This window comes from Magnolia sinica, chromosome 17 (assembly GCF_029962835.1).
Source record: "Magnolia sinica isolate HGM2019 chromosome 17, MsV1, whole genome shotgun sequence".
In the NCBI taxonomy this organism is placed as follows: Eukaryota; Viridiplantae; Streptophyta; class Magnoliopsida; order Magnoliales; family Magnoliaceae; genus Magnolia; species Magnolia sinica.
In genome coordinates this window covers 61,874,013-61,898,120 of record NC_080589.1, presented here as the reverse complement: position 1 = coordinate 61,898,120, position 24,108 = coordinate 61,874,013, and the positions used below count along the sequence as shown (strand labels likewise).

The window sequence follows — 24,108 nt, the reverse complement described above, 5'->3', positions numbered from 1 at the left end:
ACGTGTGAAGTGGTTGTAGTATAAGACTTATCATAATTGGTGTAGCCATGTATTCATGGCCTACGAGCAAGGCCCATTGAGATATATTTTTGGCCCATATGATGAGGCTCATTGTGATGTATTTGAGGCCCATGTGTAGGGCCCACCTATTGTGTATTTGAAGCCCATGGGTTGTGAAGCCTGATGTGGTGTATTCTTGGCCCATGTGTCGAGGCCCATAGCGATGTGTAAGGCCCATATGATACGGCCCAATGTGATGTATATGCGGCCCACGAGTGAGGCCCAATGCGATGAATGTGCGGCCCTTGCGAGAGACCCAAAGCGATGTATATGAGGACCAATGTGATGTGTGATTTCGTCATGATGTATGTATTGATGTTTATGTGGGTCACTCCTTGGGAGTAATGTTGGTTAAATGTCCACATTGACGGGCAATGATGGTTGAATGTCCATATTGTGACCTTCCTTTAGGCCTTGTTAGGCCCATTCTCACCGATTCCAATTGACGATGCCGATTACGAGTACATGATAGCATAACATCATGATACATGCCCATACGCATCATCTGCATGTTCGTTATGAGATGTGGTTGATCATTGCATATGTCATTGGGCAGATTATTATGAGACTCCCTGATAGGCGGAGGTTATCTCACATGAGTGCACGGTATGCGCAGGATTGATGCATGACTGGATTGTATGACTCATGCATCTTGCATTGTGTGCCCTAGCGACATCAGGGCTGTAGCCTCCACAGGCATATCGTGGATGGCTAGATGGGATACCGAAAATATTTGGTTCTAGCATACGGGCGCCATAGATGTCCCTGGGTGAAAATCCCTAAACCTCCGAGGCCAGGAGACGCCCCAACGTCGAGACCGAGTGGATACATGAGCGCCCGAGTGCCGAATACCAGGAGGCCGCGTCTCCCACTGTGTCGTGGTCGGTTGGGAGGGGGTGTGGCCTTACCCGCCCGAGGGTAGGGGGCATTACTAGGCTGAGTTTGACCAGCTCGTAAATGTGTCCGCTATCGACGTGCCGGATAGGTATTGGCAGACTATTGGTCAGGCGGATAGTGAGGTTTCTTACGCTCACTTGGACTGTGCTGCTGGGAGAGAGACAGTGCCATTTGAAGTGTACTAAACCCCGGTGATGATCCCAGAGATGAACTGTACTGATATGTGGACTTATTGAGCAGGAGTTGCATACTCATTCATTCATTCATTCACTATTCACACGGGCGGGTGGTGCACAACTATTTATTGTGTGTACCTTCGCAATGGCCAAGATTTCAGTTGGGGCGCGCGACTAACCTGAGATCAGGAGTTTACCACATTGAGTCTGACTATCCAAATTAGGTATGAGACTATTTTGGATAGAAGTCCCTTGTGATAGACCCCATAGTCTGCGATACTACGTACTACCATCCCGACCTCACTCCAGCATAGTCATTTCATTCGCACCACATATTGCATTGCATCCTCGACATCTGATATTTGGCTCTTTATAACTCCTCATTTACATGCTGATTTATATTGCGTACTCTGATATTGTATGACTCATGGACTTGTCAGTATTTCCGATATTGTATAATTATGGCATGACAATATGATGATGATGATGTGATTACGGATGCATGTAATATGGTTATGGCTGTGGTATGATTTCCTTATAGCATATTTATCTTGCCTGCATGTAGGACACACTGCACACACGTGTGTACTCACTAGGCTTTTTGCCTAAGCCTCCTATTTCCCATTTTTTTCAGGGTTGGAGTAGCTTGGAAGACTTAGCTTTCTTGATGCATTGCATCTATTCTTCGATTTGGGCAATGTTGACGTTACGTATCTTTTGTAAAGCATTATACTTATAACCATCGGGACTTATGATGGAGAGTGTTGCTTGGTAGTTTGATCATGGATCTTCATGCTCAGGTATTACTATGTATATAAAAAAAAATTCAGTCAAAAATCTTCCTTGTGGTGCGCCGAACTCGGGACTTGGTGTATGGAAGTCGAGTGCCGAATTCAGGGCATCACGGAAGCTGTCCGTCCTCGGATTTGGGGCGTGACAACGCAGTCAAATGTCATCTTCATTATATTCGACTGCTTACATCCTTAATCCAACCCGTTTATTTACTTCTAATGATCCAGTTGAAGCACTTATTATGCATATGGTTGGATTTATTAATGTGTTGCAAATAATGATTCCATATATAGAAGATCAGGACATGATCTCAACTTTATTGGACTTCTATAAAGAGAGTGATGTGATATTCTCAAGGGATATCATCAAGCGTTAGATAATGAAATTACCCAGTGAGTACTATGAATGTCAGTCTTACAAATAGATTTTTTAACAATGTAATCTACAAAGTAACTCTAACTTAAACTGTTTTTCTCAGCTAACTGGTGGGCTGCCTATGGAGTGGACCTGAATAGGAAGGATCCAGCTATAAAGAAGCTGGTTATGAGGATTCTTGGACTCATATGTTTTGCCAGTGGTTGTGAGCGCAATTGGAGCATGTTCAAGGTGGTAAGTTTAATAATTGTAAGCTTTAATTTTTTAGTATAAGGCGTAAGCTAAATTAATTACCTAAATAGCTAATGCCAAATGCGTTTTCTTTCATACAGATTCATACCAAGAAAAGGAATCGCTTTGAGTAAAAAAGCTCAATGACTTGATTTTCGTCCAATACAATAAAAAATTGTGAGAATTATTCCAAACTAGGAAAGAAAAGCCTGGTTTCTTTGACCATATCTGCTTAGATGAGTTGGATGCCGATAACGAGTGACTCGTAGAGACGGAGGACCCGGTATTTGCTGGAGAGGACCTGGCATAGACATAAGTTGAAGATGTCACCGACATCTGGATAAGGTACCACTCGAAGGCGAAGGATAGGGGAGCCAGGGGGCGAGTAATAGCCGTCAACTCGTTGAAGAGATTGAAGAGAGGAAGGAGGAGATAATAATGATCAAGCTGAAGATATACAATTGGATATTAATGAGGTATTAGTACATACAGATGATAAAGAAACAAAAGAAGAAGAAGTATATGTGGAAGAAGGAGATGACTCGGATGATGATGGTGATGATGATGATGGTAGTGGTGATCAAATGGCACAATGGAAAATAGATAAATGTATATAGTATATGATTAGATTAATAATAAACAAATAACTTCTTCATTTTGTTTACTTACTAAGTGTGTTGATGTTGATTGTTGACTGTATTGTCAAATGTTGAATGTTGATATTTGTTAGTTATATTATAGAATGCTGATGAATGATGACTTAATATTTAATTCATTGTTTAATTGGTTTTATTTTACTTAAATATATTGCAAGGGTATATAAAAATATTTATCTATTAACTTAGGAAGTTCTCCCTATTTATTTTTATATTTTATTCATTTTTTTCTTAATTTCTCCATATTTTTCTGATTTTTATTTTTTATTTTTCAAAAAATTTATTAAAAAAATATGCGATCGCGTATGCGATTGTGCGATCGCATATGCGCATAGGCATATGTAATCGCACACGATCGCATATGCGATTCGACAACATTGCTAGTACACATAAATAATGAAGAAACGAAATAAGATGAAGTATATGTTGAAGAATGAGACAACTTTGATGACGACGATGGTGGTGATCAAACGCGAAAATGATAACTGGATAAATTTGTATAATATTAAAATTAGTATATTTATTTTTTATATTTAATTATTTTATAAGTTGTGTTTTTTTTTTTTTTTTTAAAGTTGTATTTATAGATTAAGTTCTAAGTTATAACTTGAAATATAAAAGTTTTATTTATCAATACAAATTTTATATTTGAAATTCTTAATTAAATAGTTTATAACTTGTATTTGCATATTAAGTAACTTATTGATTATTTTATTAAATAGATTGTTAATATATATGTAACATTCTTTCCAACCAGAACAGTGTCCTGAGGCATCTACATAGGATTTGCCGCAGGACTGTTCGCTTAAATCGCTCTTGTGTGGGGTACCACCAACAAATTAACCTTGGTTAGCCCATTAGGGTGGACCAGTCTGGTTGTGATCGGACTGATTGCGGGTCGTCAAGCCAGATAACCTGTTTGTGCTTGGCGACAGCCTGTGCGGGCCGTGCAACGACCAAGGAAGGTCAGAAAAATATAAAATCTGGGAAAGCCACAAACTCACTGGGCTTGGGGTCCATCGCAGACCACGGATTCAGTAGACGCTTAGAAACTAATTACCGCGCCATCCTAATGGCACTTGCCGAGCGCAACTCGCCCTAGCCTTGACCCAAAGGCTAGAAGTTAAATCTAGCACTTTTAAATGGAATTGAGATATTAGGCTTTACATTCGCCGGATCTTTTCTACATTTACGGTAAAGGCTTAAAATATTTTTCTACGCCCGTCCACAAAATCTAGAACCCGATTATGAAATGGTAACCATTGATCATGAATTGGACCTTTGCAGTAAAATCCCGTATTCGTTTGCCTTTAAACTTTGCACGACCCTTCATCGAGCCATGAGGCTCCTATCCTATAAATTTGGTGGCTAGGGGGCATCAGAACCGCCCCAACAACCTCAATGGACCCCACAAGGCCATTTAAAGATTAGAACTGTACGATAAAACCCCGCATCCGTTTGTCTTTAAATTTTGCACAGCCCCTCATCGGGCCATGAGACACCTATACACCAAATTTGGTAGTCAAGGGGGTGACAGGGCTACCCCAAAGCTAAAAGGGGCCCCCACAGGGCCATTTGAGGGAAATTGTTGGAACATAAGGCCATTTGGCCTAAACCTAGGAAATAAAGCCCTAAAGCCCTCTCTCTCTCTCTCACTCACTTCCACAAAAATCTCAACAACAAAAGAGAGAGGAGAGAGTAAGGAGAGAAGAGAGAGAGAAAGGTGTGAGAGAAGGAGGGAGAGAATGTGGGTCATACTGAAGTTGTGGCCCTAGGAAGTTCGAGTTTTGCAACTCCTTACCTCTTCCTCAAGGAATCCTTTAACCACAACCGGAAGAACCACTCACCACCGATTGGGTAGATAAATTCCTCATCTTTTTGGAAACCCCTTATGATGAGAGAGGATTTGCATGAAATCTTAACATGCAAATGCATTACCTCAGGATTCCAGCCAATCAACCCCGAGTTCGACAATTCCAGGTCGTTTCCCAAGATCTCAATGATCCATAGGTGCGAACTATTATTCTTAGGTGTCCTAACACCAATTTTAGTATAAATTTCATGATTACGAATGTTTGGGTGAAGTATTTGAATAACCTGGAGAGAACCTAGCCAAAACCTTACATGATAGATCCTCTAAATGACATGAAATGCTTCCTTGTAGCATGTATGGTATATTAACCTTTGTTATATTTTTATGCTATGAGATATATAATTCTTAATCTCTTCGCTAACCCCACACAACATACACACACATTCATTTCGTAATATTGTTAGTATTTGCATTTATAGGAAAAAAATCTGAATTTTTATGTTTGATGTATGAGTGCATGACATTACTCGTGTTTAGATGATAAATCTTAAATCGTTGAAGTGTTATTGAATGCCATTAAATCCCTAGGTTGGTCAGGAAACTGAGGAGAGTGAAGGTGGTCCCGTTGGTAGGACTATCCTGAGGCTAAACCTGTGAATTTGGGCGAGTGCAAATGGGCGACAGTAGTTAGACTACATACATCGCTTGTACTTGATGTCGTCCGTCACGTACTCGCCTAGACTCTCACGGTTTAGTTCACTTATTGACCAACCATGTTTATTAACCATGTCTGCTCACACCTGAATGGAACCTGGAACACCCTTCGCCCACTGAAGTCCATTGATAACCACTTGAAACTGATCCACCATCTCGAGAGCCGGGCATGGTGGAATGGGACATTGTGTCCGAGCTGTCTGCCTATGCTGGGGTGACGAGCCTCCCCGTAGTGATCGTGAGCGATCCCACTTCTCAGTACTCCCTATGTGCTTGAAATCAGGGATGGAGAACCCGATGAGATTAAGGATCGCAGGGTCTTGGCCTCGTAATCAGATGAGGGGCCTTGGCCTTGCAATCAGTTAAGGGCATTGATATCGTGGGGTGTATTAGTTTCCTCAATCTGCTAGTTGAACAAAATTAATTAAAAACTCGGCTAACACGATCACGATTGCATCGCACTAGTTAGGTTGACGACTCGGCAGTTGAGGTCGCAATGAGGGAGTGTTGGTCATACGCGATCGTTAGACGGAGTCGCTCGAGGGAGTGTTGTTATGAGGTCATGCATCATATCATTTATCATGCACATGCACTGACAAGATTAGTTAGGTGTTTATGAATATTTGCCTTTCATCAAATTCATCATAAAATTGATACTTGTTGTAACTTAAGACTAATAGTATTCACTGAGTTGATCACTCACTCCCACTCTGGGACGGTGTTTTAAAAAACCAACCAGACTCTTCAGTAATTGCAGTTGACACTGAGTATGAGGAGCCTTGCGGCGCGAGCCTTAATGAGGAGGACGAAATATCCTATTTCCAGTTGATGGGCGGTTCGCCATAAATTTCGCGGGCAGACTTAAATCGCTGAGTAGGGGACTCAGCGCATCATTCTTTTGGACATATCATTTTTTATTTTTGTGGGGCAACGCCTTGTGCTACCCCTTGTTATATTTTTTGGACTTGTATAGCTATTTCCATTTCAGTAGACTAATTGTGATTGTGCTTGTGATTCATGTTTCAAGTAATTCTATACTACTCCTTAAACCGGATTAAACTAAAACAGTAAAATTGGTTATAAGTGATACCCAGGAACTTGAGAGTCAAGTGTATGCATGACCCTCAATTTTTAGGGTGTTATAATATCTGATTGTTTTTATCTCAAATGAATCTGCAATATATAAAATATGTTATCTAATCACTTAATTTTTTTTCCTAATTTTTAAAAAACTCTCTTATTTTTCATTTTCCTAAGTAAATATACAGTCGCATATGCATTTGTATGATTGCATATATGCACAACCATATGTGATCTAACAGCATTGATAATCACCATACTTTTTTTAATGACATTATGGTAAACATTTCAAATATAAACAATGACATCATTATATTTCTACGATGATTTGATATTGATATAAAATTATCATCATTATGATTATACATTAAAAAACCCAACACAAGAATCACTGCTCAAATGCGGATGTCGCCAAAATACACATGAAATTACTTGTAATCATTGCACAGCTCATTTACATTTACTGTTATAATTTGTGAAACAAACAGGTCATTACGTCTATCGCGGACATGCTCTGACATTTCCCTCTCATACATAGCACTAACACACACACACACACACATATATATTCCATATCATTGCTTATGTATATTTTTCATATTTTCTTTAGTGATAAATCCTATGTGGCACTAGCTCCATATTCAGTCATATAATCATATCCTAGTATATAAAAAATCAAAGAATGATCTTGTTTTACTCCTTTCTTTTTAAAGAATAATTCTTTTAACAAATATCATAATTGTAGTCGAGCAATAACTGTCCTCTCAATCATGATAGCAAATGATTAATAAATCTCATCAATTTTGAATCTCATCCATAACCACATTAAGCCTTACCAACACCTTAGTTGTGATTACGGTCGAGCAATAATCCTCTAATAGCTGAGCAATATCCTCCTAAGGCTTGGATATTTTTCACCGCTTTGTTTTGTAGCAAGTATCAATTTAGTACATTAACACCAGCCGGAGCAATCGTAGAAGAGTGTGGCCGCTCCCTTGCGCTTATATCCACATACGTAATTAAAACAAGCCATGCAATTTCAAATCATGATCAAGACCTCTGAAATCGGTGTTGCTGACGCCATTATTTTCGAATAACTCAGAGATAGACTGGATGGCCAGAAGGTTTTAATGGAGGGCGTACCCGTTCCACCTGTTCCACGTGAATTTTTTTTTTTGTTAAGAGTCAAACTGGGGCGAATTGCCTGTATATTACGTGGGGCCCACTCAGAGATTCTTGCGAGAAATCCACTCAGTTCATCAGTTTCACCTGCTCATTTCAATCAAGAGTCCAAAAATAAAAGCAGATCCGAAAATCAAGTGGGGCATACCACACGAAAGTTTTTTATTAGACTATCATTTGTCTTTTCAGTTCATCCCAAGGGAAATAACCTTATGAACGGTTTGGATGGCATATAAACATCACGGTGGAACCTAGGAGGTTCCAACGGTGGTCGTTTTCAGTCCCACAATTTCGGTCGTGTGGTTATTTAAGCTTTGGATCTGTTATTTTTGAGTTCACGTACTAACGTTAGCCGGAGAAACTGATAGACAGAGTGGATTTCTCAGCGACATCTCAGTAGACCCCACCTAGCTTACTCCAACCGGAACTTCCGGTTTTCCTGTCGGCGGGTGCTAGAGACAATTCGCTTCCATCTTGAGCCGTATAAATCAAGAAGAAGAATGGTAATTGCGCACGGCTTCCTTTTCACACGTCTCTGCTGTAGGTGCCCACGTGGACACGACACAGATGAGTACAAGATACCAGCCGCTCATCTGGTGGGCCACAGCCCGAAGAATCAGGAAGATAGGAATAATCCTCACCCCTGGATCCAAACTAGCCACGTTCAGCCCAGTCCGATTTCTGGCCCAGCATCCAATCTCACACGCCTTTCACGTGCTCCAAAAAAAAGGTACAAAGTTACACGTGATTGGCTGATTCCACACCGTTCAGGCATACTGGTACACGTGCGCATGATCAGGTCTTTCATCAAGTGGGCCACGCTGTTCGCATATTTTAATTAAAATCAGGCCATTTCCTCGTCGGGTGGGCAATAGCACAAGGGAAGCGGATTTTCTGCCAAAGCCTTCGGCGAAGTTCCTGAGCTTGGGCCCGTCGTGATGTTTATACAAAATCCACACCGTCCATCTGTTTTGTGGGATCATTTTAGAACTCAAGACCAAATGTTAGCAGGATCCAAGAATTAAGCGAGTCGCACTAAGGAAAAGGTGGGTAGAGAAAATCCTACCGTTGATGTTTACATGCCATTCATCCGTTTATAACGTCATTCCTAATGGGATGAACTGAATACACAAATATTAGCCTTATTCAAAGCTTCGTGGCCCCACAAATATTTCAACCTTGGACATTCAATCTTTAAGTTTGTGGCCCACTTGAGTGTAAGATCTGGCTCATTTTTAGCCTCATGTCCTAAAATGATCTCACATAACGGATGAACAGGGTGGATTTCTCATAAATATCAAGGTGGCCCCTACTTATATTCCCAGCGTAGGAACTTCATGCTAAAGGCATCAGCAGGAAATCCGCATCCGATTGCGTCCTGCTCCCCTGGACGTATTCGGTCCAGGCAAGGAATATGTGGGCCCACTGTGATAGATGGGTTTTATCCAAGCTATTTGTCTTTTTCATTCAGATTATTTTAGATTTTAGGAGTAGGAGCCCCAAATGAGGCAGATCCAAGGCTCAGGTGGATCTCACATTAGGGATTGAACGCCCACCAATAGAATCTTCTTGGGGCAACGAAGTTGTGTTTTCCCTTCATCCATGTCCATGTGACCTCATGAACAGATTGAATGTCAAATAAAGATAACGGTGGGCCCTAATAAGGTTTCAACGGTGGCTGTTATTATAATCACTGCTGCTTTTTGTGGTGTGGTCTACTTAATTTGGATCCGTTTCATTTTTGGGGTTATCCCTTATCTTGATCTGAAAAAAATGGATGGACGGAGGGGATAAATCCCATACATAATGGTGGGCCCCATGGATCCATGTCTGGACCGATTTCTGTCAAGGCTAGGTAGGACGCAATCCGCTTCCTAAAAACAGATGGAGATGGACGGCGTGTTTCAGCCAGTCGGTTTGCTTCCTACAGTGATGTGTCCCGGATAACACCATGGTGCGTCTTTTCCTGACCATGGCCCACTTCTATGTATTTTTTTTTATTTTTTATTATGTATCCGCGCCGTTCATCAGTTTTTTCAGCTCATTTTAGAACATGGATCAAAAAATGAAGCAAATCAAAATCTCAAGTGGACCACACAATAGGGATTGAATGTGACCCATTAAAAACTTATTGGATGACACAAAAGTTTTGGATAAAGAGGATATTTGCATTTACCCTTCATCCAGGTCTGTGTGACCTTATCAACGGGTTGGATGGCAAATAAACGTTACGGTGGGGCTTAGGACGCTTTTAATGGTAGGCATTTAATGACCGTTGTTTCCTGTGGGGTGGTCCAATTGAGATTTGGATCTTCTTCATTCTTGTGACCGTCGACTAAAATGGTCTGAGAAAACTAATGAACGGCATGAATATACAACGCATATATATAAAGGTGGGCCCCACGGACAGGGAAACACCCACTACGGTGGTACCGAGCAACACCTAATCCGTTCTCCAATTTTCTCGAACCAAGCATGGCTTCCAACCGGACGGAAACCTCAGATTTCCATACGTGTTCACTTGCACGCGCGACTCGTACTGGGCTCGATACACGCGGCAATTATATGATAGGAGTTATTTGATACTCCGGCGAGCGAGATGCTTGATACGCAGGCGCTCAGAAATCGTACACGTGGTATACATAAACTTTAACTCAATCTCTTAGTTATGTGACCCACTGTAGTCTGTAAGCGAGCATCGTCTCCAAATCAGAATGTTTGAATATATATGTGTGCTGAATCTGGTCCGCTGGATTGTTTTCATCTCAACCGTCTAATGAATATCCCCTAATCGAGTATTTGCATGTTCAGGTAGTTGTAAATTTTATTATAAAATCCATCTAAAGGAAGACTCACAATTTGTACGGTCTATTTTGATTCATTCATAAACAGCATGTAATAGACCTTAGTGCCTGCGTATCAACCTCACCGTCTCGCAGAGTATCAAAGGTCTTAAAAGTTCCTAAATCCCACAGCAAGAGGAACTAAAAACCCAAACCCAAACGCTTTTTTTTTTTGTTTTTTTAAAATAAAAAAAGGAGACGAGACGAGACGAGACGAGAAGAGAAGCAACACAAGGATAGCTCCACGCAATCGAATCCCCTTCGTTTTTTCTCTTCAATCCCCCAAAACCCGAGTTCTGCATCAAAACCCCATTCTTCACCTTTCTTCATACGACCCATCCCTTTTTTTTCTTTCCGCCTTTTTACAACGAAATTTCAGTTGGGTACCTGTAAAAATCCTCTCCTCGATGGTTTTCGACCGTCTGGTGGCTTAATTTCACCCCAGATTTTGCGGATTCCTGGTAATTTGGTCTTTTTAAGAGAATTCAGTCGATTTTGTTTCAGATACTTTCGTTTCATAGAGATTTCCAGCTGTTCTTAGCTGGGTGATTTTATTTTATTTTTTCTCTTTTAGTTGAGATGGTTTTTTATTTTTTATATTTTAAATTTTCTGTTCTGGGCATTGGTTGATGGGTTTTGGTTGAGGGGAATGATTAGGAGCTGGGGCGGCAACTTCACTACTGCACATGTGTTGTTTGTCTGAAATCTCAACCCCACCGATGGTGGGACCCTCTCTGGGTTGGTTGTATCCCGGCGTTGGATTTCTTAGACTGTTTGAATAACAGTTAGTGGATATTTATTTGTTGGATTTTGAATTTTTTTTCCTACTTTTCTGCGTTTACCGTCCATTCTATGTCTGCCAAATGGCTATGGGACTTGCAGTGGATGAATTGGTCATGACCCTTGAATTGGATTGGTTGGACAATCCTGACATCTGATTGGTGATGAATTGTTTGTTGAATTTGGGACGTATACTACTTCTATCTACTGCTTGTTAGATGTCCACCAATTTGCCAGTTAGGATCATATGCTTAAGTGTAGCTTTTGGGTTGTAATCCATCTGCAGTGGGTCCCACTATTTGGGCCGTTTGGATTTGAGGTACATGTTGTGTGTACAACAGGGGAGGAGCCCTTGCCCTCCAGTTATGGTGTAATGACCAGCACCATATCAGCTCCTTATGGTTGATGTTGTATCTGGTCCTTTGCATTATTCATAAATTAGAGACCGAAGTGTCCTTCTCTCAGTCTATGTACTGTTCTAAAATCATAGCAAAGAGTTTTTCAGGACATACATAGGTGTACAAAAATACTTATTGCATGCATACACATTCATACATACACCATTTGTGTGCATATGTATGCTTGAATTGTGCATAGGTGGATATATTTGATTGATTTTAGCCACTCAAACTATAAGTGAATATAGCTTGCTGTGCCAACTCATTGACTATAATGCACCTATGTAATGGACTATTAGATAGTACTTGATTGTAATCAACCTATGTAATAGTCTATTACATAGCGTCTATGGGAGTTTTGTGCTTTCATTGCCAGTCAAGCCTGGATAAAGGAAGATGGCTGTGTCAGGTCGGCAGCCGACGTCAAAACTTTTGCCATAATTTTCAATGCAACGGTGACCAAGAACTGCACCAGTTAGGAGTGAGTCGGTACAAGTTGAAGGCTCTAAAAGGGCAAGGGGAAGGCCCAAAAGGTTGTAGGTGAAGGTAGTAAGAAAAGACTGGATGACCTATGGTCTAACTGAATTTTGGCCCTTGATAGAGTGGAATGGTGGAAAAGGATTCATGTGGCTGACTCTAGTTGGTTGGGTTAAGGATTAGATGATGTGATGATGAGTTTGTAGTGCCACCTTTCAATATGTCGTGGTTCCTTAATACTCCATGCGGATATAGAGAATGGAAATGCAATATCGTAAGTGTAAGAAAACCACCGCACTTGCACTCTGATTTGTTGACTTGACATGGGTAGCAGGACTGACACACCCATGCATGACTTATAGTTCATGCAAAATATATAGAATGGAGATACAATGTTGTGAGTCTAAGAAAAAGGTGCCCACTTGTACTTTGATTTGGTGACATGGGTAGTGGGATCCACACATCTATGTATGGTGCCTTTTTTTACTTTTGCTGAAGGCCAGCTTGATCGATCAAAGTGTGTGCACGATGATTTTCCCTACACGCACGTGTAACACTAGCAGGGCTTTTGAATAGATGATGATGATCATCATAACCTTCTCCCAGCTATTTGGGTTGGAGCACGAAGAAATATACAAGAAAGATGCAATGCTTGGCCTGAACTGACGTAGTCAATCTAGGAATAGATTTTTTCAATTGTTTGCTATCTAAACTTATATGTAACTCTAGTAGTTTTGGACATTTTTGTCTTGTAATTAGTCCTAGTAACTTTGTTATTAGAGAGTAAAACTGTCATTAAAATGTAGTTGCTTGCTAAGGGACAATTTAGATTTTACTGCCCAAGGCACCATGAACGATCTAGATTGAACCTGCTTTCTTTCACTTCTTTCAGTGAGTGTAGCCCTTACTTCTCTTCTCTACGTAGCCTGCACGTAATGTCTAATTGGGGAGATTGTGTGTGTCTATGACAAATGCTTTATGGAGCCCACTCTGATAACCGTGTGACATTCACTCCGTCCATCTGTTATGCTTGCTCATTTTAGGGCGTTATCCCAAAATTAGGTGGATTGGGGACTCAAGCGGGTTACAACAAGGGAAACAATAAGGATAGATCCCCAACATTCCCTTATCTCTCTCCTCTCTCTGTGGAGCACTCACCTGCATGCAGCCCCCACCTTTCCCACAGCTTCTTTCTCATTTTTCTCTCCCCTCCGAAACATCTCTCTCCCTTTTCTCTCTCTATCCTGATGCAAATCCAAATACTACATGGAAAATGTATACCCTTAAAAAGAAGAGCCTATATTCAAAAGACTAACTGTTGATCTTACAGTTACAATTTTCAATGTCAGTTTTACTACTTTGACATTGTTGATCAGTCAAACAGTATTTCAAGGTCCTGTCAAGACCAGTCAAACAGTCCAGTCAATGTTGGTGTTTGAGCGGTCAAAGTTGTTAGTAATTAGTCCAATAGTTTACAAAAGGAAAGTTTCCATTGGACAACTATCATAGCCATGTCTTAGAAGTTAAGTTTTCTACAACTTGCATCACAAGCTATTCATTCCTTTAAATACCAGCCATTTGGTTTAGTTTCATGAATAATTTTTAATAATTCAAACATCACATATTTTCCTTTGTTTTGATGCGTCTCCAAGACTTAAAAGAAGGTGCAACCAGTTCCTAAAATTTTAGTGTTGATTACCCTTCTAGCATCATATCCCCTCCTTGCTCCTCGTGTGCCACATGTGCCATATCTCTCTTTAATAACAAGAATATGAGATCTAGCGACAGGGAATGGATTTGACCATTTAGAACACAATTCCATGAATTGGGGCCAATTTTCAATTCTAAAGCAATAGATTTTCAACAGTCCAAATAGATTTCTAGCAATCATAAACACCATATCACAAACAAAACTTCAGATGTGATGCATTATGTTGTCGAATTGCATATGCGATCATATGCAATCGCATATGCCTATGCACATATGCGATCGAACAATCGCATATGTGACCACATTTTTTTTAAAATTAAAAAAACCGAAAAATATGAAAAAATTCAAAAAAATTGCAAAAAATTATAAGAAATTAAGGGTAACTTTCCTAAGTTAATAGATAACTAATTTTACATATTTAAAATATATTTGAGAGAAATAAAATCAATTGAACAATGAATTAAATATCAAGTGCTTCAATCTTGATCTTCCAACTTCCAAGAGAGGGAATGTAGGAGAGAGAGAGAGAGAGAGAGAGAGAGAGAGAGAGAGAGAGAGAGAGAGAGAGAGAGAGAGAGAGAGAGAGAGAGAGAGAGAGAGAGAGAGAGAGAGAGAGAGAGAGAGAGAGAGAGAGAGAGAGAGAGAGAGCACTTGGAATAAGAGAAGAAGAGAGAGAGTTTTGGAGTGAGAATATTGCAAATGGGAGAGGTTTGGAAGCCTTTTTATAGACAAAAAGTTATTTTTTTACAAAAATAAAAATAAAAATGTGCCAACAGTTGGCCAATATGTGATCATATATACTGTATGCGATCGCACATGTGCCAGATCGCACATGCGATCTGCATATGGATATGCGCATATGTAGTTGCACATGACAACAAGGGATGCATAATAGGAGAGATCTTCAACATGTTGTAAAACTAGGGCTCAAACAGACCCCAAAAACTCCCAAAACAAGTTCATGTATTATCTTCATTGGAAGCACAACATCACTATAAAACTGGTCTCTCATACGGCTGTGAACAACCTTTTTGCGCAACTTTGTAAAACCCTAAAGCTACTCTACTCGTGGCCCTTGTTTACATTTAATCAATGGTACTCTAATCTTTGCTGTTAGTGCATTATAGGTACTGATTTATTGCATTATTTCTTAAAAAGCTAGTACATTAAAAGTTATAATTTTTGAGTCCAAGGTGTATTAGGCGCGGGGACACTTTTGTACACAAATAAGTAGTAATTTAAATAAATAATAATTAAATAAAATATTGAAGATATTAAAGGTGAAATTAGAAAGAATATTCACATAGTTCTAGTAGAAACAAATTACTAGTAGTTTAGACTAATAAATAATTGGTTAATGAAACATCGAAAATCACATATAATCAGACAAAGGAGTAGAAGTTTTTATGAACATCAGCCATTTTGTCGAAGTATTCGAACCCCAACAAAAAGAACAAAGCTTGTACTTTTTGTTATAGGTCACCCATAATGGAAAACAAACAAGGATATATAAAGAGAGTGGAAGTCCTCATAGGTAGTTTCTTTAGGAACAAAAGAATGGAGTGTTAAACGGCCATGGTGTTAATCTGGAGGGCCTATGAAAAGCTACAATGAGAAGAAGAAAAAAGGAGAAGAAAGATGGAAGAAAGAAACAATGTGAGAGAGAGAGAGAGAGAGAGAGAGAGAGAGAGAGAGAGAGAGTTGCTTAGGGTGTATTGGAACCCTAGCTCTCTACTCTTATTTGTAATAGTAAAAACGTGAATTGGCCTTATTGCATGGACTTGTTAATGGGCCCTACGATCCTTATTACATGGACTTGGGCCCAATGGGCTTTATTCAACTATCAACCTTTGAACACTCCTCAAGTTGGAGTATCCTAATGAGGCCCATCTAGGAACGAGGGCTAACATAATCAAACCTAAGAAATAAAGAAATTCTTCTCTAACACCCCTTCTCAAACTCAATGTGCTCTGAAAAGAGGAATTCCAGTTTGGACAAGCACATAAAAGTTTTTTTTTTTTTTTTTAAATTTTTTTTAAATTTTTTAATTTTTTAAAGCAGAAAAGAAAGTAGCATGGCCACAGAGATGAGCAGTGTTGGGTATGAAGAGAGGCGACCGGGTGGATGAGAAGTGGAGGCGATGAGATGACCAATTACTTTAGGCGAACACACACTTTTGCAACTTTAGTGATATGAGCCACCGGAACAACCATCCGGTACAAACGAGTTTGGATTAACATTCGGTACAAACGAGTCTGGATTAACTATCTAGTACAAACTAGTCTGGATGAACTATCTGGTAGTACAAACGAGTCTGGATGAACTATTTGGTACAAACGAGTTTGGATTAACCATCCGGTACAAACGAGTACGGATTAACTATCAAGCTCAGCCAAGGCTGGCCCAATTGCCCAACCGTGTTCAAAGATTTTAGGCCCATTTAGTATCTTTTGTTTGATGTTTGATTGTTGAAACATAATTCATAAAGCCAGTCCCAAATAGCTGATATAACACTAAGATGATGGTGATTTGATTTCTTTAGCTATTCTTTTGCTAAGATGGTGATTGTTATTTGATTTTTTATTTATTTTTAATGGCAACATAAATTTCATTAGAACCACTCAAAAGAGTAAAAAACACAATATGAAAGAGACCGCTTGGAACATATGAAGAGAGGGGGCATCCCAAGTAGTACCAAGCAATCAAATACAAAGATTCCAATGCCCTTGAAATTTTCCCTCTCACAGCCCTTCAATTGGGGCAAACCCAATGCCCATTCAATTACCTGCTCTTTAACCCTAAGGAAGGCCACATGCGCTAAGTGCCGATTCAAATATATTGTTAAAAACCCTGTTATTACATTCTCTCCAAAGAGATCAAACCACCATTGCAAGGATAGACACCATAGAACTTTTTACTGCAAGCGACCCATGGTTTTAAGAGTAATTTGAGTCAAGTGCAAATTGGATGAGTTCGCTTGGGTTTGGCGCTACCTGACCCAGTGTGATACCATGAGACGCCCCTCCTGAGTCACCCATGACTTGGGTTAGTTGGGCCGATACATCTCCCCGACTTGGGCGAGTTGCAACTCGACTCATGACTAAATGAGTCGATCCAATTCTCTGAGCCGAAAAGCCATCTAGCAACTCCATTCCACAGATAGCTGAAGGTGCCAATAGAGCTCGGGGCCACCCATTTCATTTCGAATAGCATGAGAACATCATTCCAAATTGCCCAGCTAAATGCTGGGTTCATATTATTTCTTTTGTGTTTCCCCATTAATTTGTTTCATTTAGTTCCCTCTGTTTTTTTTTTTTTTTGAAAATTTTAAATGTCCTCCTATTTCTTTCAATTCTATTTTCATCTATACATACCCATTTACAAGGATTTTTTTGTTATTTATGCAGGATAATAACTGAATCAAGCTGATGAGATGTGCATGGTGTCACATGCTTTAAGGAGCTGAGTTAACAACCATTGAGATCTTCATTTGCAACTTTGCGATATTGATCTTCTCTTTCTACAAAGCCTGTCACTAACCATAATCATGGAAAGGTATCAACAATGTTGGATCTAACATGAGATATGAAATAATTACTCCTTTATGACATGATAAATATATGTTGCCTCTAATTTCCTGGGTCTTATGTGAGATATAGGAGAATTACTCCTTAGCACATGGACATTGCCTCTAAGACTGGTAACTGGGAGAAAATGACCGTGATTGTAATGATGAACTATCAATGATTCAGCTAACCAAATACCCAATGTATGCATTTTGTAAATCTGCTACATGATGTGAGAAAGTTTACGATTTCTATTAAAGCAATCATAAAAATAAAATGTGTTCTGTTAATTAGCATTATCAAGATAATGATGTCATCCAATTGGGTGTTCTTGAATTCTTGGACTTTTTAAAGGACATCTATAAATTTTTTATTTTGTTTTTTGGTCTTTCCAGTCTCCAACTTAAGCAAGAGATACCTATGCTTAGTTTTCTTTTCATTTTTTAAATGTAATCTAGCGATATTAATCATTCGTTATAAATCTAAAAGTTAAAAATGCAGCCTTTCAAGCATCAACACATGTAGAATGTATCCTATGAGGAAGAGTTGAGCTTATGTCATGTCGGCATTATAGCTTCCAGTCTCTGTTATTAGACTAGTTTTAATTGTAAACTTAATCTTGTTTTTGGTTTTAAAAAGAGGATAATCTTGTTTTTTGGTGCTAATTAGTCCATAGATCTAGAATAATTTGTTGAGTTACAATATCATTATCTTTAGACCGAAGCCCAAATATATGGAATGACATGGAGATTCTTTTGTTGCATTGAATTGATAGTCGTTTTGGGGATTTCTTATGGCGGTATCCAATCTCCTTGCTCAAATTGTAGATTTGGCGTTATTCCGGACTTTGGATTTTTAGATTTTTTTTTGAAAGACAAAATTTATTGCGAAGCTTGCAAAGCATCAAAGAATAGGACCCACACACCACAAACATGACTAAGAGGGCCCAAACAGTTTATTGGCCAAATCGGCTTTTACAAACACCACCCAAGTGGCCATCAACCCTTTAACATGTCTAACAACCTCATTGACCCCCAAGCTTTCATTAAAAAAAAAAAAACATCTATCAAATTTAGAGCCCCAAATGGCTAGAAAATAGCCATGAGAATTATCGTCCATGCTCCTTTGCTAGCTTTCCCGATGTCTCCCCCGTGCCATGCCCTTAATAGGTCTTCAACAATTCCCGACATAACCCCGTCAACGTGAAGCAAGCTGAAGAAATGCGACCAAACTTTTGTAGCAATGGGGTAATGAAGAAAAAGGTGATCGATTGATTCCGCATTCTCCATGCACATCAAACAAATATTGGGGAAAATAAGAGCTCTCCTCTGAAGGTTATCCACGGTCAGGATCCGCTTGCGGCCTGCCAACCAAACAAACACAACCACCCTTGGAAGAGCACCATAGAACCAATGGTGGAAAGGGTGAGGCGGAGAAGATATGTTGGGACGATCGTGAATATTCTTCAAAGGGTAGTGAACTGAGAACTTATTAGAAAAGTGGCCCTTCCAAATCATTGAATCCTCACTATTCAGATTAGGGAGAAAGCACTTGAGGCAATCTAAGAGATTTGCGAACTCCCTAAACTCCTCATCTACAACACTTGAGGTAATCTAAGAGATTTGCGAACTCCCTAAACTCCTCATCTACCATATTCCTCTGACAATGGGGGCTCCACACCACTGAGCCACCTATCACAAAATAACAATTTGCCACAAAAATAAAGCTGTTGGGAGCAAGGCAAGCCACCCTAGGGAACAGATTCTGCAAGGCACAACCTCCACACCACATGTCCACCCAAAAACGAATGTGACGGCCATTGCCCATAGTGAAAGCAATCAACCTACGACCTGGGAGATCCAAAGTCAAAATCGCTTTCCAAATGTGGGAAGCTCTTTAAAGCTAAGATCTCTTCACAAACCAGCCTCCCTCTTCAACCCTGTACTTCTTAGCTATGATATCCCTCCCTAGCCTCCCTTCTTTTGAGCCAAATATCCACGTCCATTTCCCAAAAAGAGCTAGATTCATATCTTCCATAGGGTTGATCCCTACTCCCCCTTCTGCAATCGGTTTGCACACCTTCGTCCACTTCAGCAAATGAAATTTCCTAGAATCAGAATTACCTTTCCAAAAGAAATCTCTTCTCGGCCTTTCAAGTCTATTCACTACCTTAGGACATTTGAATAAGGACATGATTTATACGTGTATGTTAGAGAAGGCTGTCTTGAGGAGGGTCAATCGACCTCCAAGGGATAGAAATCGACACTTCTAAGATGCAAGCTTTCTCTCAACCCTATCCCATAGATGTTTTGCAGGCTTCCCAATGCATAAGGGGAGACCAAGATACGTCTTAGAAAAGGACCCGGGTCTACAACCAAGGGTGGTTGCAAGACAACGCAGCTGAACATTACTCACATGCACCCCCAACATCGTAGACTTGGCGGCATTGATCTTTAACGCCGACACCGCTTTGAAACAAACAATTAATTTCAGCAAGTTATCCACTGAAGACTCCTTTACATCACAAAATAACAATGTGTGATCGACGTACTGGAGGTGATCGACAATGGCGACGGAAGGGGGCGATCAACTTTGGAAAGGAAGGCAATTTCGGTTCTGATAGTCCTGGCGATACTCAACAAGTAGTTCTCAGGTTGTAGACCTCGCAAGGTAGGGGCGTGGCTGGATATGAAGTTGTGGAAGGCAACAAGGGGTCATGGATGCAAGTTCCTAGCGAGAACCGAAAGTTAGAGATGAATGGAGGTCGGAAGAAGTTCCTATTTGACTTTTCGACGCTCTATGTCACCGGATTCCCAGAAGGATGGTTGCCGATTAACTTCGAAAGGGTGTTCGGTAGGGTGGTACTAGTCATGGAGGTTGTAATGCCTCAGGATTGAATCACTTTGGATTACAAGGGGTTTGCCTTTGTCTATATGAGCTTTGAAGAGGAGCTAGCCAGAGCGGTTCAAACTCTTCACGGAGAGAGATTCAACGGACTGTAATTAATGGTGCAAAGAGCTCGTTACGGACTTGAACTAAAAACAAGGAGATTTCGAAACTGAGAGGAAACATTGGGTTCAAAACCCCTACAAGTGTACACGCAGTGAGGGAAGAGGTAGCTACAGTTCTAGATCCGAAAAGTCAAAGGGGTAAGAAGTCACCCACATATGAGGACGTGGTAACCGGAAACGGGGAGGCGCAACAACCTAAAGAATGCTCTATCAACTTGCTCTAAAGTGGAAGAATTGAGGTTGGAAGATGCGTTTCAACGGAGGGCAATGCAAAGGAAAGGGTGGTTCGGCTTAAGCCAGAGGTGGATTAGAGGCTTAGAGATCTTTGCAATATTCAGCGGTGGCGATGACCAAGGAAGGGGCAACCTTACCTCAAAACAAACAATGGCTTCTCGAATGCTATGGTCTGTGCTCAAAGGATTACTCTCTAAACCCTATAGAAGACAATAAGGTTTGGAGTTTTTTTGTTTCAGGACGGGGACATCAACAGTTTGATTATAGTTAGAGCTATCCACAAGGATGGGCCGGTTATCCTCATCCAAAGGTGGGAGGAGTACTTTGTTTTCGGGAAGGAGGATTTGTGGTTCTTGATTTGAGGGATCCCCTTGGAATTTTGGTTTGTTGAGTTTTTTGTGGCTGTTGCATCTTGTCTAGGGGACTTCGTTGAAGTTGATCTTGCGATGAAAGCTACTGAGGAATGAGGAATCGCTAGGGTTTGCGTTAAGAGAAAGAAATCAATGGGAGATTCTGTCGCGATCTTGGTGGTGATTGGGGAGAAACACTTGGAACTGAAGGTCCAACGGTAGGACTTTGGGAGCAAAACGATTTGTTGGGGGGAGCTGTGGAGAAGAAGAGAGACTAGAGCTTGCTTGGGCGTTTATGATGGGCGAGGCTATGTGGAAGATGGCGCCTAATTTAGGTGCTCCTTTGGACCATAGAACGTTGAGGTTGTGTTGTGTTGACCATTGGTTGGCGGAGACCGGGTAAGAGCCGATTGAAGGAAGGACATGTGGCGGGGATTATGAAGCGGGAGCACGGAGAGAGTTGAGTGCAACGCCGGACCTAGTTCCTTGTAGAGGTTTGGAATCCGAAGTTAATCAAAGCAAGGGTCATTCTTTTGAGGCTAATGTTTCAAATTCGGCTTGGGTTTTGGTTTAGAAGACGTGTTAGGTTATTGTCAATGGAGATGCGTCATCGGAGGCTCCTAGGCAGTAGATTCTATCGAACCGTGACGATGAGTCGGATGAGGCTTCAGATGACGGCACATGGCAGGGTGATGACTTCATCTCTAGTGTAGACGGGTATGGGTCGGAGGCTTGTGCGATCGACGAGGGTCTCTTGTTAGCTGTGGCTTTATCCTCGGCAAGTGTAGATCTTATGTGAGTCTATCTCACACGTGAGAGGCTTAAACTCCTTTTATCCTCCTAAATCATTTAACCATCCCTTTTGTTTCTTCTCGAGAGATCGTTCGGGCTCTAAAAGAAGATTTCTAGCGGACCTTGGGGGTATCGTAGTTCATTCATGGAGATCACTGCTGCCGAGGACATACACTGCCAAGGCTATTTGTCTCCATCCGGTCTTATCCCTAGTCCTAGGTTTAGGTTTCTTCCCTGCGCAGCCACCTCTTCTACCGATGGAGATGTGCCTCTACTGGAGGCCACGATTGCGTCGAAAGATCCTGGGGAGGGATAGATGGCTATCAACATGATCTAGGATGGAGGAGAGCTTTTGGAAAAGGCTATGGTGGTGACACCCCTTTGTGTAGAGAAGATAGCAGGGGTTTTGACTTTCAGGGGACCTGTTCTCGATGGGTCGAGGAATGATCACTAGTCGATTGTAGAGGGCAGTGGAGGAATCATTGAGGAATAATTTCTTTGGGCTAAGGATTTTCTAGAAAGGATTTTGCGGGCTTATCTTTTGACAGGGACGAGGACGTATATGAATTCTATCAATTTTTTTAGGCAAGGGGAGCTCAGCGACAACATAATTGTTTGGTTTTGAAAATTAAGAAATCTCCCGAAGGTATGCATGAGCTGTTGAGTCTTGAATGTTCGATCAATTATGATGTGGTGGCTGGCAACGATAGCGGTAAGAGGGTAAGGTCGGGAAAAATTGGTATTCAATGATTGTGCTGTCTTAGAATGTTAGATGATTGTGCTATAAGTTTAAACGGGCATGGGTTAGGAAAGTGTGTAGGAAGGCTAAGGTAGACATCATTGCTTTTCAAGAAACCAAATTGTAAGTTGTTTATAAAGGCTTGATTGACTCCATGTGGAGTGCTAAATCGAAAGAGTGGGAATCAATTGATGCAATATTGCAAGCAAGTTGGGAGAAATTGGAGAAATTTCGAATTTCCCCAAAAATTTCCCAAATCTGACCACCTACACTCAAAATTCGAAATTAGTGTGTATGTGATGATCATTTCATCAAATACTCTTAAATACTTTGAAATTAGTCTCAATTGACAACTAGTTGAAGGAAAATTTCAAAAAAAAAAAACATAGAGAACATGAAGAACCAATGGAAATCGAAATTAAAGCTCCAACTCCATGATTTTTCATGCAAATAATGAAGAACTAATGGATTTTAACACTGATTTAATATAATTTCAACAAAAAAAAGGGATTGGAAATTGAACATGCTCACTAGATCGAACATGTGGGATATATTGACACTACTTGTGCATTTTGTATCACACAGGTGGGATACACGATATATCGTGGGATATATTGGTCGATATCGTCGATATTTAAAACATTGCTTGCAGCATGCTTCAAGAAGGGGAAACGAATGGTTTGTTTTGTGGATTCAAAACTTCTGCGGACGGGTATCACATTAGATTTTTAGAATTACTACCATTATCAGCAATTAAATGCTACCCCATGTAGATCCCAAGTGTTAGACATTGACATACTGCTTTGTGAGTTTCCATAAACCTATGTAACAAGGATATGACTCCTCTCTATCGTGCCATGTTTGTGTGTCTGAGACATTAATGACTTAAAAAAGGAAAAAAGAAAAGAAAAATAATGTATGGCTCAATTTTAAAAAAATGTATTTTCTATTTTTAAGTATTATTATCTTTCATTTTTGGGTACCTTTTTAGACATGAATAATGATCTGTTACTGTTATTTGTTTGCTGCATCTTTTCATGCATAAATCAGATCATCATCATCATTACCTTATCGTAGTTATTTGAGCTTGTTTTTATGCCTCTTATTTCACCAATAACTTCAGTCAACAAGTCTTTGTAGATACATGCCCTTTTAAGCCTTCCTCCCATATAATTTTCTGACCTTCCACACTACCAATTCTTCCTTTCTTGTGTGCACGGCTGAACTCTCT

The 24,108-nt window shown here is 40.3% G+C and overlaps 1 protein-coding gene across 1 annotated transcript in view; it reads left to right on the top strand.

The window, feature by feature from the left end:
• Positions 1-11,001: 11,001 nt before the first annotated feature.
• Positions 11,002-24,108, top strand: part of LOC131230302 (autophagy-related protein 9-like) — a 35,258-nt gene continuing 22,151 nt past the window's right edge. The window contains exons 1-2 of the mRNA XM_058226157.1: positions 11,002-11,280; positions 17,593-17,740. The gene's annotated coding sequence lies outside the window, so the exon portion shown is untranslated. The remainder of the gene's footprint in view (positions 11,281-17,592; positions 17,741-24,108) is intronic.